At 45.1% G+C, this 16,178-nt stretch overlaps 1 protein-coding gene across 1 annotated transcript in view; it reads left to right on the top strand.

The window, feature by feature from the left end:
- Positions 1-16,178, top strand: part of LOC146854821 (adenosine deaminase 2-like) — a 447,289-nt gene that overhangs the window by 148,126 nt on the left and 282,985 nt on the right. The window lies entirely within an intron of this gene.

Raw genomic sequence — 16,178 nt, 5'->3', positions numbered from 1 at the left:
TGTGTGTGTTGTGTGTGTGGTTGTGGTTGTATGTGTGTGGTTGTATGTGTGGTTGAGTGTGTGGTTGTGTGTGTGTGGTTGTGTGTGCGTGTGTGGTTGTGTGTATTTGTGGTTGTATATGTGGTTGTGTGTGTGGTTGTATGTGTGTGGTTGTGTGTGTGTGGTTGTGTGTGTGGTTGTGTGTGTGGTTGTGTGTGTGTGTGGTTGTGTGTGTGGTTGTGTGTGTTGTGTGTGTGGTTGTGTGTGTGGTTGTGTGGTTGTGGTTGTGTGTGTATGGTTGTGTGTGTGGTTGTGTGTGTTTGTGTGTGTGGTTGGTTGTGGTTGGGTGTGTGGTTGTGTGTGGTTGTGTGTGTGGTTGTGTGTGTGTGGTTGTGTGTGTATGGTTGTGTGTGTGGTTGTGGGTGTGGTTGTGTGGTTGTACTTGTGTGTGTGGTTGTGTGTTTGGTTGTGTGTGGTTGTGTGTGTGTGTGGTTGTGGTTTTGTGTGTGGTTGTGTGTGTGTGTGGTTGTGTGTGTGGTTGTGTGTGTGTGTGTGTGTGTGGTTGTGTGTGTGTGGTTGTGTGTGTGTTTGGTTGTGTGTGTGTGTGGTTGTGTGTGGTTGTGTGTGTTGTTGTGTGTGTGTGGTTGTGGTTGTGTGGTTGTACTTCTGTGTGTGGTTGTGGCTGTGTGTGGTTGTGTGTGTGGTTGTGCATGGGGTTGTGTGTGGGGTTGTGTGTGGTTGTGTGTGTGTGGTTGTGTGTGTGGTTGTGTGTGTGTGGTTGTGTGTGGTTGTGTGTGTGGTTGTGTGTGTGTGGTTGTGTGTGTGGTTGTTTGTTGTGTGTGTTTGGTTGTGGGTGTGGTTGTGTGTGTGTGGTTGTGTGTATGTGTGTGGTTGTGTGTGTGGTTGCGTGTGCGTGTGTGGTTGTGTGTGGTTGTATGTGTGGTTGTGTGTGTGGTTGTGGTTGTGTGTGTGTTTGTGTGTGGTTGTGTGTGTGGTTGTGGTTGTGTGTGTGGTTGTGTGTGTGGTTGTGGTTGTGTGTGTGACAGTAATACTAAAAGCATCTCAAAATAAAGGAACACAAACATCGAGTTTGTGGAAAGAGAAAGCACGTTGGAAGTCAAACGGGCGCAGCAAAGCATTAACACAACAACAAAACAAACAAGACTGAGTGCTGATAATGGATACACACAGCCCATCATCTTATGAGTTCGATTGCAGCCAATGTGCACTCAAACCTGCCCCCTCCTTGTGAGTTGCACCCCATATTTCATGAGTTGTAACTGCTGCACCCACCGTAGCGCTTTGAGATCTAAAGCGCTACATAGGTCTAATCGATTAACCAGTCGCCAACATGCTGTGCTTTTAAAGAGAATGTGCCAAAAGTTTCAAGCTGCCTCATCATGTCCTCATGAAAGTGCCAACGAAAGGACTCCCTGAATGGTGCAACGGACATGAAGCAGCCGCTGAGATCAGAAATAAATACTGTGAACGTTGTCCAGTTTCACAGTAACATTTCCTTAATGTTCTTTAAGTCACAAAACAGTAATACTAAAAGCATTTCAAAATAAAGGAACACAAACATCGAGTTTGTGGAAAGAGAAAGCACATTGTAAGTCAAACGGGCGCAGCAAAGCATTAACACATGTTCTTTGATGTTTGATGTTCTTTGAACGAGAACATCAAAGGGGCGTCGCGAAAGTGATCGCAGGCGAAAGTGAAAGTGAGCGCGGGCGCTTAGTGAGCATGATGTGGTTTGCCAGCCTCTGTTCCTAAGCGCGCACCCGCACACATGCACTGTAGCTCTAGGCTGGCCATGGTAGCATTTTTTGAGCCCTCACAAAAAGTCTCGCCAGATCAGCGCATGCGCTGGGTCAGCCGAGACCTAAAATGCTAGGTCTTCACCTTCTTTCAAAAAAGCGCTCAGCAGGTGGCAGTTTTAACTCCAAGGTGATGCGCATTTTATAATATGGGGCCTAAAAATGTGACTGAGTAACCCCCGCCTCGCCAGTGTCACCTGAGGAATGACCTCAAGACCCAGACTGCATGAGCGTAGCAAGTGGTTGGGATATACGTGTGACTAGGCTGTTTATATAATTAGGAGACTTTTGAGTCATAGCCCTATATATAAAGCACAGAGCTTTCAATTTGACTTGTTTCTCAACGAGAAGCCAATGAAGCTCATGCAAATAGTTTGAAGCTGAAACATACATAGGAACATGGCACAAAAGCCTAGCAGTGACATTCTGCACAATCTGCGGTCTGTTTAAAAGAGTCTTTTAGCTATAGCATGTTTCCCTGGTCCAGGCATGATGTTATTAGTGCAACCACAACTGCTTCTGAGCGGGAACAGGGTGAAGGCCCAAGATTTTTTGCAGGCATTTTGAGACAAGGGCATCGGCAAATTCAACAACTGGATCAAGAACTGCGCAAACTCACTTCCATCCATCAACCCAACAAGCAAAGTAGATCAAACAATTAGGCCAGCTGGTACACAGAAGACCTCCTAGACACTGAACAACACTGTAACCAGCTGCAAAGGAAATGGAGAGGAAACCACAACACCACTGACAGAACTCTGCAATTCCCGAAGCAGAGGAGAGGTGTGATTGTATTTTCTTGTACCAGAAATGAGCCTAGCAGTTGAGTGAAGGATGGCCTTTATTGGGGAGATTGATAAAGATAGCATTCCTATCAAAATGGCATTACCATCATCACTACTGGATACTAGTAATGTCTACACTATTTATGGGAAGCCGCTGAGATGAAGAAAAGGTCTGAGGGTATTGATGTCATAAAGAGCTGCTTTAGTTTCAGATGTAACCTTTTCAATCTGTGTTGAAATTGACATGCGTAAATGCAAATCTAGTCACAGACCTAGATTTCTGACATCCTGGGACAGAGAGTGAGAGAACCCAACATTCTGCAGTTCAATAAGCCAAATGATGAATCTCTCATCACCTGGACTCAGAATTCAGATGAATTATTCTAACTTGTAACTCAATACATCTGTTTATCACTGTCTTCAAGGCTGAAGGCCCTTTTTGGAAGGAGGGCAACAGTGATTCTTGGATTTTTCAGAAATTTCCTTTTTTAACAATTACAGTCTCTGTTCAGCTCACACCCACGTGCTGCGTCCCTAGCATGCACAGAAAGGTTTAATGTCACCAATAATTATCTAATGTCGCCAATAACTACCATAACTCTAGGGAGGTCTAGGCCCTTCGCTTCAAGAGACAACGGCCCTCAAGGACATACTACATAAAAGGCTTTATGCACAGTCCCCATGCTGCATTCAGGGTCCCACTCATTTCCCCATATCAGCATTAGCAAAGATGCAAATTCTCAGACCTACCAGTAAAAACAACTTAGTGCTGCAGCTCCTGCACCCCAGCCTTCTCCCATGTAAACAAATGCTGGCTGCTGAAAAGACACACACCGCTTGTTCATAGTGTCATTGTTGAGGTACCCTTTTATAGAACACCTGAACAGTTTACGAACAATCGTAGATGCAAATGAGCTCATACCACTCTCTTTATTGAGAATTAATCCATTGATAGAAAAGCATACTTTTGAGGTGAGCAAATTGAGAGTGTTGCTGGTGTTGGGGGTACAGGAGCTGCTTTCCACCTAGACTTGAGAACTACCCAGAGTTCTCTGCTTCTTTTTTGTATATATATTTTTACATAAATATAATATATATGTTTTTGAATAATATAAACAGTGTAAAAAAGTTTATATAAATATATATTTAAAAAAAATATATATATACATGTATATATATATATATATATATATATATATATATACATACATATATATATACATACATATATATATACATATATATATATATATATATATATATATATATATATATATATATATATATATATATATATATATATTACCTACTGGCAGTCGCCAGTAGGTAGTTATAGTTAGGACCTATTTTCCATAGGAAATCCATAACATTCTATTTGGAATAACGGTGGCGCCGATTGACGAATCTTCGCGAAATTTTCAAAACTGTTGGCCAACTCTGGTCCGCTCCTATCCTGAAAATTTCACGGTGATTCGTCAAGCGGGGGCCGAGAAAAAAGCGGGGTCCCAAAACACGTTTTCCCCATGCATTTTCCCATAGGACCTGTTGACGCAGCTACAGCCCGAACTGCTGAACGGAATTACACCAAATTTGGCAAAGAGGTAGTCCTCAGTTCAGACTGGTGCCTTTTGCTTAAATGGTGTAAATCCATTCAGTAGTTCCCGAGAAAATTAGAGTTAAAAAGATAGATATATCTGGACGGAGCCTAACCACACCATCGTGAGATCTGATTGACTGTCAGTACTTCATCCAATAAGTGTTGGCAGCCATCTTGGGACCAATATACATGATAGCACCTCATTAAAAAGCATTGCAGTTAATAGAAAGTTTTAAGACTTTAGTTACATTATAAATCATTTGTTGATGGTACTGTACTCAATTTAGGAATTGTGGTGTGTTCTAAGGTGATTTTACCATGCGAAAAAGCCTTCTGCTGTGATATCATGAATCATGTTTGTGAGAAAACTATTTTCTCATGCTTTCCCACAGAGGTTTGGAAGGTGATCTATAAGCTAAACTGAGAGCATATTTTCTGTAAATTCACATTTTCTTTCTCAGTCATGTGAGAATGAAGTCTGACATTCTCAGTAAAACATGTACATCCAACAAGGGCAGAGACTGTCAGTTGATTCCTTTGTGTTCTACTGCAGCTTCCCAGAGTGTTCTAAAGAACAACTAGAGCGCTAACAGTCCTACTTATGACAAACGTATTGCACACCTGAAGCCATCTTGATTGGAATAAAGTGGTAACTCTTAAAACATTTAATTTAAAAAAGAACAAAATGAGGGGGTTCATTTTGCCATGGAAATTATGATTAGTGCTGAAGAAAGAAAAATTAGGGCACATTTTGAGTGACTTCTCAAATCCTCTTCTATTTCATTAAAAAATTCTGACATGCAGACTGAAACATGCACTTTCAATACCAGCAGCAGACTTCCCTGGTGAGCAGTAGCTTTACTACAGTGATCTAATGATCAACTAGAGTGATAACATTCAGAATTTATGGCAAATGTGTGACATATCTGAATGCCTTCTTGATGGAATCAAAGTAAAAAACTGAAAGCATTTCCTACTGAGGAGACTGCAGTAAATGAGGAAATTAGGAAACTTCATAACAAATAAATCTCCCAAGATGGCCACCAGAGACAAAAGAGCCCAAATGCAGCACAAATATCACCCAGATGTGGCCCACATGTAGCCCAATGACAGAAGTGTGCAAAACACTTATTTGTTGTGTATTTGCAGTTTTATATAGTGCAGATTTGTATTGGAGTGCTTTACATGAGCATCGGTTGCATCACACAAGATCACATTCATTTTGGTTGTAGACATGGGGAGATTAAGCGAGTTGACCAGATTACAGAATGTTGAGCTGAAGCAGAAACTCCAACCTGGTTCCCCAGTTGCAAAGTCTGCAGCTGTGGAAGTAACACCACATCCTCTCCCCTAGGTGCAACATTTATTCTAGTGGTCAACTGGATAAAAAAATAAAGATTACAAATAATTTAAAAGTTCTTTGTCGCTATTTGAAAACTCAGAAAATATGCCCTCATTTTAGTTTTTTAGAGCACTAACCATAATTTTGATGCAAATAAGACCCTCTCATATATGTAATTTCTAAATTTCTAAAGGAAATGCTCTAGGTATTACAGTTTTGATTACATCAAGCTGACGTCAGGCGTTCCACACTTTTGTAATAAATATAGAATGTTAGCAATCTAGTTGTTCATTGGGATACTGTTGAGAGGCAGAGGCCAGGGGCACGGACTCTGAAAATTGAAGGCAGGTAGGAGAGTCCAGAGGCAACAATTTGACCACACTGGGCAGGCAGGAAGGGCAGTGGCAGCACAACAGACTATGGAGGGCAGTGGAAAGGGGGGCAGGGGCAACAAACCAACAATACAGGACTGGCAAGAGAGGCTATGGCAATATAACAGACCATTATGTGCAGAAGGAAGAGGCAGTGGTAGTACAACCATACATGCCAACAGACCCGTTTCAGCCAGGAAACGTCCAATGTTTTTAAGCTCAAATGGGCTTTATTTGATCTGTCTCCTGTCTACAATCTCCTCTTTTTCAATGTAACTCAAAGGGGAAAATCAATACCCCAGTTTTTTTTTAAAATCTCCCTCTTACCAAGTTCAAAATGTTCGCAAGTATGGTACATTGGATCATGGTAGGCAGGAGGAATTGGGGTAGGGACATGGACTCGGATAACAGAGGATAGGAGGGACATGGAGAGGTGCACCAAACTGACCCTACAGGGCAGGCATCAGGGTTTGCAGCAGCACAATACACCACACAGGGCATGCGGGACAGGAGTGCAGCACAACAATCCATAGAAAGCAATAGGGAGGGGACAGGACCATGCACATGGACAACAGAGAACAGAGGGGAAAGAGGCAATGGTAGCTAGCTGACCATAATGGACAGACAGGAGAGAAAGCTGCAGCATAACAGACCATAAAGGGCAGGAGGGACGGATCAGGGGCATTACAATGGAACAGACAAGCCAGGAGGGAGGGAATACGGGTCTGCACATGGAAACAGAGGGCTGGGGGCAAGGGGGCAGGGCAGGAGCAGCAAGATGACCATGGAGGTCAGACAGGATGGGCACTAGAAACAAGACATGGAGAGCAACAATGAGACTATGATGGCATACACACAGACCATGGAGGGAAGGTGGGAGGGGGTCAGGGTCAGCTAGCTGACCACACAGGGAAGGTGGGAGGAGCCATGGCAGCACAGAAGACCATGCATGGCAAGCGGGAGGGTTAGTGGCAGCACAATGGCTATGATGGGCAAGAAGGAGGGTGCAGGGGCATGCAGAAAGGACCATGGAGGATAGAAGGGTGGGTCAGGACCTGGGCACAGACAAGAGAGTTCAGGGGAAGGGGCCTCACAACAGACTGCGTGGGGCAGGCAGGAGGAGCAGTTGCAGCACAACAGACCAGGGAGGGCAGGAGGGTGTGGCAGTAAAATGGACCATGGAGGACAGGAGGAAGGGGATAGGGGCATGGCGTGTGGACAGGGAGGGTGGAGGTGGCAGGGACAGGTTACAGTCATCTAGGCAGGTGGGAGGGGAGTGGCAGCCCAACAGAACACTCAGTGGCAGGTCCATGGAACATGGTGGGCAAAAAGGATGGAGCAGGGGCATGCACAAAGACATCGGAGGGCAGGGGAAGGAGAATAGGGGCAGCAAGCTAAGCACAGAGGCTAAGCAGGAGGTCAATGATGGGCCATAGAATTGGGCCATAGAATTGGGCAATGAAGGGCAGGAGGAGTGGACTTGTACGTCATGCTAAATTGAGGGCAGTGGCAGCACTTCAGACCATTCATGGCAGGAGGGAGGAGGCTAGTCCATGGATTCAGACAACAGAGGATAGGGAGGAGGTGGATGGGGCAGCAAGCTAACTGTTCAGAGAAGGTGGGTATTAGGAACTTCATTGTTTTTAAAATGTGTGTCTGTGCGAACTACTTAAAATATGAACAAGTATGCAGCATAATCTCACTTTTATTCAGGAAGAAGAGGACGTTTGTGACTGTGACTCCGGGCCCACTTGGCAGAAACACCCCCTGACCCTCCACCCCCATCGTAAAATGTAATGCCCATGAAAAGGGTAGGTGGACGCAGTGTTATATAGAACATAGTCCTGAGAGCACGATTGAAAATGAAAACTAGATATAGTATATGGTATAAACTATGCACCAAAAAGTGTGAAATAAGATGAACCGGGTCGTGAAATATAATATGCAATACATTGGGCGCAATGACAGATTCATTGGAGAGCGCGAGATAGCACAGGCACTAGCGCGTGCTATGCGATATGCGCCTTGGAGTGTAAGATGCACAGGGCAGTGTTGTGTAACCTAACTAGTCTCTAAAGTTGTAATATAAAATATGTGCTGGGGAGTGTAACGTTGCATATGCACTGTGACAAAGATATGGATCCCAGATTGTAATATGTATGGCATAGCGCTGTGCATTATAACTTAGGCATCGAGGAAGGCACGTTAGATGGGGCAATCTAACCTGTGCGAAGGCAAGTGTGGCATGACATATTCACGGGGTGGTGTTACAGTGCACATGGGCTAGAGAGTGTCATAGCATACGCACTAGCTGGTGGAATACAACACAGATGTGGGTGGCACTCGGCGGGCACTGGTGGGTGTAACACAGCATTGGGCTCAGCCAGGAGCACGCTGTGACTCTCAAGTGAGGTTTGTCTCCTTTCCAGAGAGTAAAATAAAAAGTATTACACATCCGGCGGTGGATGTGTGTTTTATTAACCGTGAGGGGGGTTTCTTGCATAGTTTGGTCGAATTTTTGTCGAATCCCCTTTGAATGGCTTGCGTGTGCATTAAATGTGCCCGTCAATAGCTACCCATGTTTGTATAAATAAATGACAAGGGTGTCTACTTGGAGAGTACCCACCGGCGGGAGCGCCGGGATTAGGCACGGTAGGGAGTCAGACATGTCAGAGCTTCACTAGTGGTGTAAATACATTCCACGTGGATTCATTGTATGCATAGTCGCCTTTTAATGAATTTCACGCAAATCGTCATGGTGATAGGTACATACGGTTTGTCTAGCGTGTCCTAGGTGTTTCTATAAATATATATTTTTTTTAAATAATAAAAAACAAAGGCCGGCCCCGGGGGATGGGGTCCCCGGGGCCATAAGTGGCCTGAGGAGGGGGGCAACGCAGCCCCCCTCCTAAAGAATAAAAAAAAAAGGCCATGACCCGGGCGTTGGGGTCCCCGGGGCCGATTAAGGCCTTGGGAGGGCCAAATAAATTTTTTTCAACAAAAAAAATTAGGGTACAGGCCCTGGGGGATGGGGTCCCCAGGGCCACTAAATTAGAAAAAGAAGGGGGGCCACACAGCCCTTCTTCTTAAAAAAATAAAATAAATAAAAGACCGGCATCGCGCCGGAGGCCACGCCCCCTCCTTGCAGCACTCTGCAAACGCGCCCCCTGGCCAGTTATAAGTTGGGGAATTAATTCCCCTTCAATACTGAGGGTCCCTGAGGGCCAACTAGCCCAACAGGTATCTCCAGTATGCGCCACGGAGCTGCGTTGCAGACAGGTGTTCTGAGGCCACACCCCTTTTTACATCTCTATGCAACGCAGCTCTGTGGCGCTTACTGGAGGTACCTAGTGGGCTAGTTTGACCCTAGGGACCCTTAGGATTCAAGGGGACTTAATCTCTCAACTTAGAACGGCCACAGGGCGCATTTACACAGTGGTGAAGGGAGGGGACGGGCCTGAGGTGACTTGTGCAAACACGCCCAGTGGCGCCTTTTAAGTTGGAGAAATAATTCCCTTTCAATCCTGAAGGACCCTGGAGGCCAACTAGCCCACAAGGTGCTTCCAGTAAGCGCCACTGCTCTGCGTTGCAGAGAGGTGGTGCAGGCGTTGCAGAGAGGTGGTGCAGGCCTTGCCCCTTTTTACACCTCTCTGCAATGGCGCTTACTGGACGTACCTAGTGGGCTATTTTGCCCCTAGGGACCCTCAGGATTCAAGGGGACTTAATCTCCCAACTTAAAAAACGGCCACAGGGCGTGTTTACACAGTGGGGAAGGGAGGGGACGGGGCCTGAGTTAACGTGTGCAAACAAGCCCTGTGGCGCGTTTTAAGTTGGGGAAATAATTCCCCTTCAATCCTGAGGGACCCTGGGAGCCAACTAGCCCACCAGGTGCTACCAGTAAGCGCCACTGCGTTGCAGAGAGGTGGTCTAGGCTGTGCCCCTTTTTACATCTCTCTGCAACGCAACTCTGTGGCGCTTGCTGGAGGTACCTAGTGGTCTAGTTGGACCCTAGGGACCCTCAGGATTCAAGGGGACTTAATCTCCCAACTTAAAATGGCCACAGGACGTGTTTACACAGTGGGGAAGGGAGGGGACGGGGCCTGAGGTGACGTGTGCAAACACGCCCTGTGGCGCTTTTTAAGAGGTAGTTTTAATCCCCTGCCCTATTATATACTAGGGGCTTACAGAGGAGGTCATGCTAATCACAGGGGGACCCCAACGCATAGTGTTCCCTAGTGTATGTAGGTGTTTTCACTGTATTCTGAGTGTCTTTTAACATAGGACTGGCCCTAGGACTGGTTAGTCAGACTCAGTTACCACCAGTATACGTCTGAAAAAGTTGAGGGTACAGGATGATTTTGCAACAAGGCCTCTTTCTGCTCTTCTGTTTGTTCTTTCTGCACGTTATCCTTCTTCCTGCACTTTTCTTCGTCTTTGAGGACTTCTGTTGCTTCTTTCTGCATTTCTTTTTTTCTTTCTGCGTTTTTTCTTCTTTCTTCACATGTCCTATCTCTGAAGGCATAGTTAGAAATTAGCATTTAAAAAACCTTTGAAATTCACTGAAAAAACCATAGGTTTCAGGCACGTTATAGTTAGGAATTATCATTTAAAAAAACCTTAGAAATTCACTGAAAAAATCATAGGTTTCAGGGGCATTATAGTTAGCTGGACTTTTCACTCATACAAAACCATCGAAATTCCCCCGTTATAGTTAGTTCAGCTAACTATAACTCGCACGCCCGCAATGCACTGCTGATGATGTCACATATTACATCACTCATGACATGGTCAGTGACATCACTCATGACATCACTCATGACATCTCAAATGACATCACTGATGACATCATCCTTGTGATAGAGTGGCAGACCTCCTCTTCCCCCTAATATAACCTTTTATGCACACATTCAAAAATAGAAACTAAAATTTTCAAAACAATGCACATACCAATACCAGTTACAACAACCTATTCAGTAATTCTAAGATCCACATACACATCCACTCATTCACCAACAGTCCTATACAGTCACTCATACATGTACTCACTCATCATATGTACTCATACACCTATACATCCTGTTACACAATGCCACTCATCCATAGAGTTACTCACACACATAGTCACTCATGCTAATAAAGAATCAAACATCCATTTACTTGCATATACAGTTATACACACACCCCCACACTTACTTCTACAGAAACTTACACATACTTAGTCTTTTAAACAATCACTTATAGAAACACATACTTATTCATACAGGAACTCTTTCAATCTCTTACTCTCACATATACTCACTTATATACACTAATAGTCACATATACTAGTTTAAAACATATGTAGTTACTCATAAAGACACTATTGAGACAGTCACTCACTCACTAACACACCCATGCACACACTCATCCACCCATACAGTCCTGCACACATGCTGTCTTCAACACATACAAACAGTGAGTCACTCATTCATGCACCTATGCACTACGTAATACCCCCCACCAAACCATATAGACACTCAGACACTCATACTGATACTCAAAAAACCAACTAATAACCTATATAGACACTCATGTAGCTACTCACCAACCCATGCAGCCACTTATACACAAAGTGAGAGACTGATACAGATATTTACATATTTAAACATTACTCACTAAGCCATGTATTCACTAAGATACACTTAATCAGTCAGTTATACAATCAATTTTTCAAAAACAAATCATCCATTTAGACACTTATATACCCATTTATTCTTCCATCGACCTTGAGATATACATATATAAAACATATGTAATTTTCAGAAAAACACACATTCACTGGATGATGTCATCAGTGATGTCATCAGTGATGTTATTTGAGATGTCATCAGTGATGTCATGAGTGATGTCACTGACCATGTCATGAGTGATGTAATATGTGACGTCATCAGCAGTGCATTGCGGGCGCGCGAGTTATAGTTAGCTGAACTAACTATAACAGGGGAATTTCAATGGTTTTGTACGAGTGAAAAGTCCAGCTAACTATAACGCCCTTGAAACCTATGATTTTTTCAGTGAATATATATATATATATATTTAATATATTTAACACCACTTCCTATTCCCCCAATTGAGATCAGACACTGACACAGGGACTGGACTATATCGCAACTAGTGATTGCTCCACCAAGCTCAGGTTCCACAAATGATTGGGTCCATCCAATGTTGTTAATGTTAAATTCCTTTATTCTTCTTTTGTGATAAAAAACAGCCAAGCAGCCAACGCGTTTCATCCAGCTTCAGTGGACTTCATCAGGGCTGTGAAAGCATATAAAATGTATAGTGTATTGTACAATACAGTGTATACATACAAAAAAACACAACATTGATACATAAGAATTTTGTCACAGTTCTAATACAAAGATTACAATTCCGGAATTCACATATGACATTCAGATAAAACAATTCACAATTCACATACAGAGAGTCCACATAATAAATAATACTCACATATAAAAACACCATTAAAAACATTTAAAACAAACACAGGGACAATCCTCATATATGTATAGTCACCAAAATATGTTATTATATAATTAAATAATGTGGTGACATGGTATAGAAAACACCTAAGCAAGAGGCCAATCAACATAGAATAGGAGATAATCAAAGTGTATAGGCTGTGAAATACAGTATCATTTCGTGAAAAGCGGGAGAGCCACAAGGAAAAAACAAAAAAAATTGTAATTACATTATTATAGTGGTTACGACCCCTGACGAGGCGTCGAAATGCTTTTCGGCAAGTAGCATGCTAATTCAGAACCCAAAAAGGATTAATGGTGGATTAGTATAGGGAAATATGTGTTAATTTGAGCAGCGAACATGTGTCTGTTAGTTGGATTGAATGGGATAATGGAGGGAAAGAAAAGGAAGAGTCTAGAAAGTATTATTTGGGAGAACATAGTAGTAAGATGTGGCTTGGGATGGGTAAAAGAAGAGATATAGGAGGGAAGAGTCTATAGAAAGGGAAATTATAGTGCTAAAATGAGATTTGGTATACAGAGGGTAGAATGTAGAAAGTGTTGTTTGGGAGATCATAGTAGTAAAATGAGGTTTAGGGTGAGCCAAGGAGGGATAGAGTGGGAAGAGTCTAGAAAGGTTTATTTTGGAGATCATAGTAGTAGAATAAGGTTTGGGATGAGTCAGAGTGGAGGTAGAGGATATAGTGAGAGAAGTATAGGGTGAGACAGAGTAGTGCATTGGAGAGAATCAAAGTTTTTTTAACTTCTACTACAGTAGGAGTAAAGTAATGAGTATATAGATACATAACTACATAGAAAAGGTATACATGTATGCACCGTGTCATTTAACGGTTTGCTTTTCCTAAATTGACCATTACATACTACAGTGCTGCTGCAAAATCTAAAAGAATTATGATAACGGTGCAGGTGTGATCTAACAATAGAGTGTACATTGAACTTGTGGCTGAAAAGCTGATAAATGATCTTCTAGCAATTCAATATTAATTTCATTACACGTCTTTGACCTACTTGGGCTCTAAAAAATACATGTTCTCCATTGGAGACCCTGGTACCTTTCTGAATATGTAGACACTGTCCAACCTGCATTGATCAAAACGTGAGAAGACGATAACTTGAGGGACCAGACGACTGTTGCAGTGGAGGTAAGGAAAGATGTTCCTCAGCTTTCAGGAATTGAAAACACGTTGACACAACTTTGTTTATCTGGGGCAATAGGAATCCAATGAAATGCCTAAATTTCATGTACTGGAGGCTGGGAAATGCAGTAGACCTCTCTGCAGGCAATAACCCAAATGGATGGGTGGAGGGGCACCCAGAATGAGAACTTCCATCTTGTCAGAGTTGAGCTTCAGGTGACAAATTGTTTGGGACCCGATTCTTACAAGAACCTAATTAGGGCAGACGATTGTGCCTGAGAACCGATGAGACAAACGAGGAGTCGAGTGTCGTTGATGTAAAAGGAGAATTGAAAGATCCTGATCAGAGTTCCAAGAGGGCTTTGACCAGTCTGAGGACCGATCCGGGTAAGTCAGGGGTGGGGCACCCGGTTAAACTCCTCGACTAACCTCTCCAGGCTTCGACCACCTGCCTTACTGCTAAAGCGCCTCGAAACCTTTACAGGTGATTGGTGTGCTATGCAAATAACTATAACACAGCATAACCTACCAGCCATGCCATTGAGGATTTGTTATAGCAATTCCACATCAGCCTGCACATTGTTAAATGTGTGCCTTGGTACAAATCAATAGTAGACTGCACACCTTTTACTGTCAGCCACTGTATCCATGAATACCATATTGGACTGTAATTTCTGACTGTAACCATCTAACAGCAAATTCCTGAATGTGCATTGGTGTATATCAATACAGCATTACACTACATATTTGTGACACAAGAATACAGATGCACATTCCTGATTCAGTGCCTTGATATATATCAGTATGTCATATTGGACTGCACATTGCTGACTATGCGTAGGTATAAGTAATGCTATATCGGATTGCAGACATATTTCTGTGAGCTAGTGCATATCTGCCAATAGCACCACATCAGATTGCACATTTGAAACTGAGTGCACTGCTGGCTGTGGGACCTTTTAGAAATCAATACTACATCAGACCGCACAATCCCGACTGTAATCAAATATATATCTCCATTGCACATCACACTGCACAATCCCAACTGTAAGCAAGCATAAATATCCATGGCACAACAGACCGCACATTTTCGACTGTAAGCGAAAATATATATATATATATATATATATATATATATATATATATATATATATATATATATATATATATATATATATATATATCCATGGCACATCAGACTGCACAATCCCAACTGTAAGCAAGTATATATATATCCATGGCCCATCAGACTACACAATCCCTATTGTAAGCAAGTATGCATATATATGTGTATATATATATGGGGGGGCGTGGCTTGGCAGCCGACGGGCATGGACGCGTGAGCGACGAGCTCCGCATCCAGCCCAGCTGAAATCCTGCACAGATTGTCGCCCCGGTGCTCCGTGAATCCTGGAGGGCACCCCCCCGCTTGGTCCGGCCCCCGGGAGCGGAACGGCAGAGTGGAGCGCGGCGCCGAGAGCTGGCGCCGCGACTGACATCGCGGCGGAGGCGGGCCGCCGCCGGCCATTGTGGGCGGCCTGTGCGGGGATGTGCAGCCGCGGCCCACAGTGAGTTGGGTGCCGACCGGAAGTGAGGCGAGCCCGGCAGAGGATCCCGGAAGTGGCGGTCCCACCGTAGTGGACAGCGGAGCGGGGCGGAGTCTGGCTGATGAGAGAGGCTTGGTGTTGGGAGCCCCTCCGCAGCCTGAACTAGCGGCTGTGGATGCACGGTGGAGGAGCAGCGACCCGGAGGGCGGCGTGAGGCCTGTGGTGGGAGCTGCGGCCCCGGAGTCGAAGTGGAGGCAGGGGGCCCGGAGGCACTGGCTGGCAGACGGGGGGCCGAGAGGTAGACGGCCGGCTCCGCGGGAGCCCCAGAGGTGGGGACCAGGCTGACCCTGGGTGGCAGGCCTGAAGGTACTGCTGGAGGACGGTGCCTGCTCTGGTGACGCAGCCTCCGAGCGACCCGGCGGACAGCGGTGGGGTCGGCCACTGTTCCATTACACGGCGGGGAGGACGGCCTTCGGGGAGCGGTGAGGTCCTCCTCACCAGGGCGCCCTGTGGAGAGCGGCAGGAGCACGCCGGCGTCACCATCGTTCGGAGACAGGGGTGCGTAGGACCCTGCGGCCGGTGAGGGGTGAGTCGGGGCCACGTGGTAGCCACTGCTTCGGGGAGCGGGCCTGGAGGCCGATTGCTGTGTGACTCCCTGGTGTGCTTCCTGACCTGGAGCATGGGCAAACCGAGACCCAAGCTGGGAGGGAACCCGGCGGACTCGGTGGGAGAATCCGCCGGTGGCCGAGATGGCGGAACGAGTGCTGACTCCGCGGCGGGCCTCCAGCAACGGCAGATGGACCAAATCCTGCAGGCCATAGCGGACACGAGAACTGCGTTGCAGACTGATATCGCACAGGTGTCTTCAGATCTGGGGCTGCTTCGGGCAGACCACAGGAAGCTGGTGGATAGGGTCAAGCAAACGGAGGACAGGTTGGACTTGGTAGCACCAGCGCAGAAAGCATCGGAGGGTCAGACGGCGGATCTCCTACGGAGGGTGTTGTTTTGGAGAAGAGGGCCGAGGATGCCGAAGGGCGCAACCGCCGCAATAACATTCGCGTGGTGGGGCTGCCCGAAAAGATT

The sequence above is a fragment of the Triturus cristatus genome, chromosome 4_1 (assembly GCF_964204655.1).
Source record: "Triturus cristatus chromosome 4_1, aTriCri1.1, whole genome shotgun sequence".
In the NCBI taxonomy this organism is placed as follows: domain Eukaryota; kingdom Metazoa; phylum Chordata; class Amphibia; order Caudata; family Salamandridae; genus Triturus; species Triturus cristatus.
Note: the sequence above shows the minus strand (reverse complement) of the source record. Positions and strands in the feature narration are given on the sequence as shown.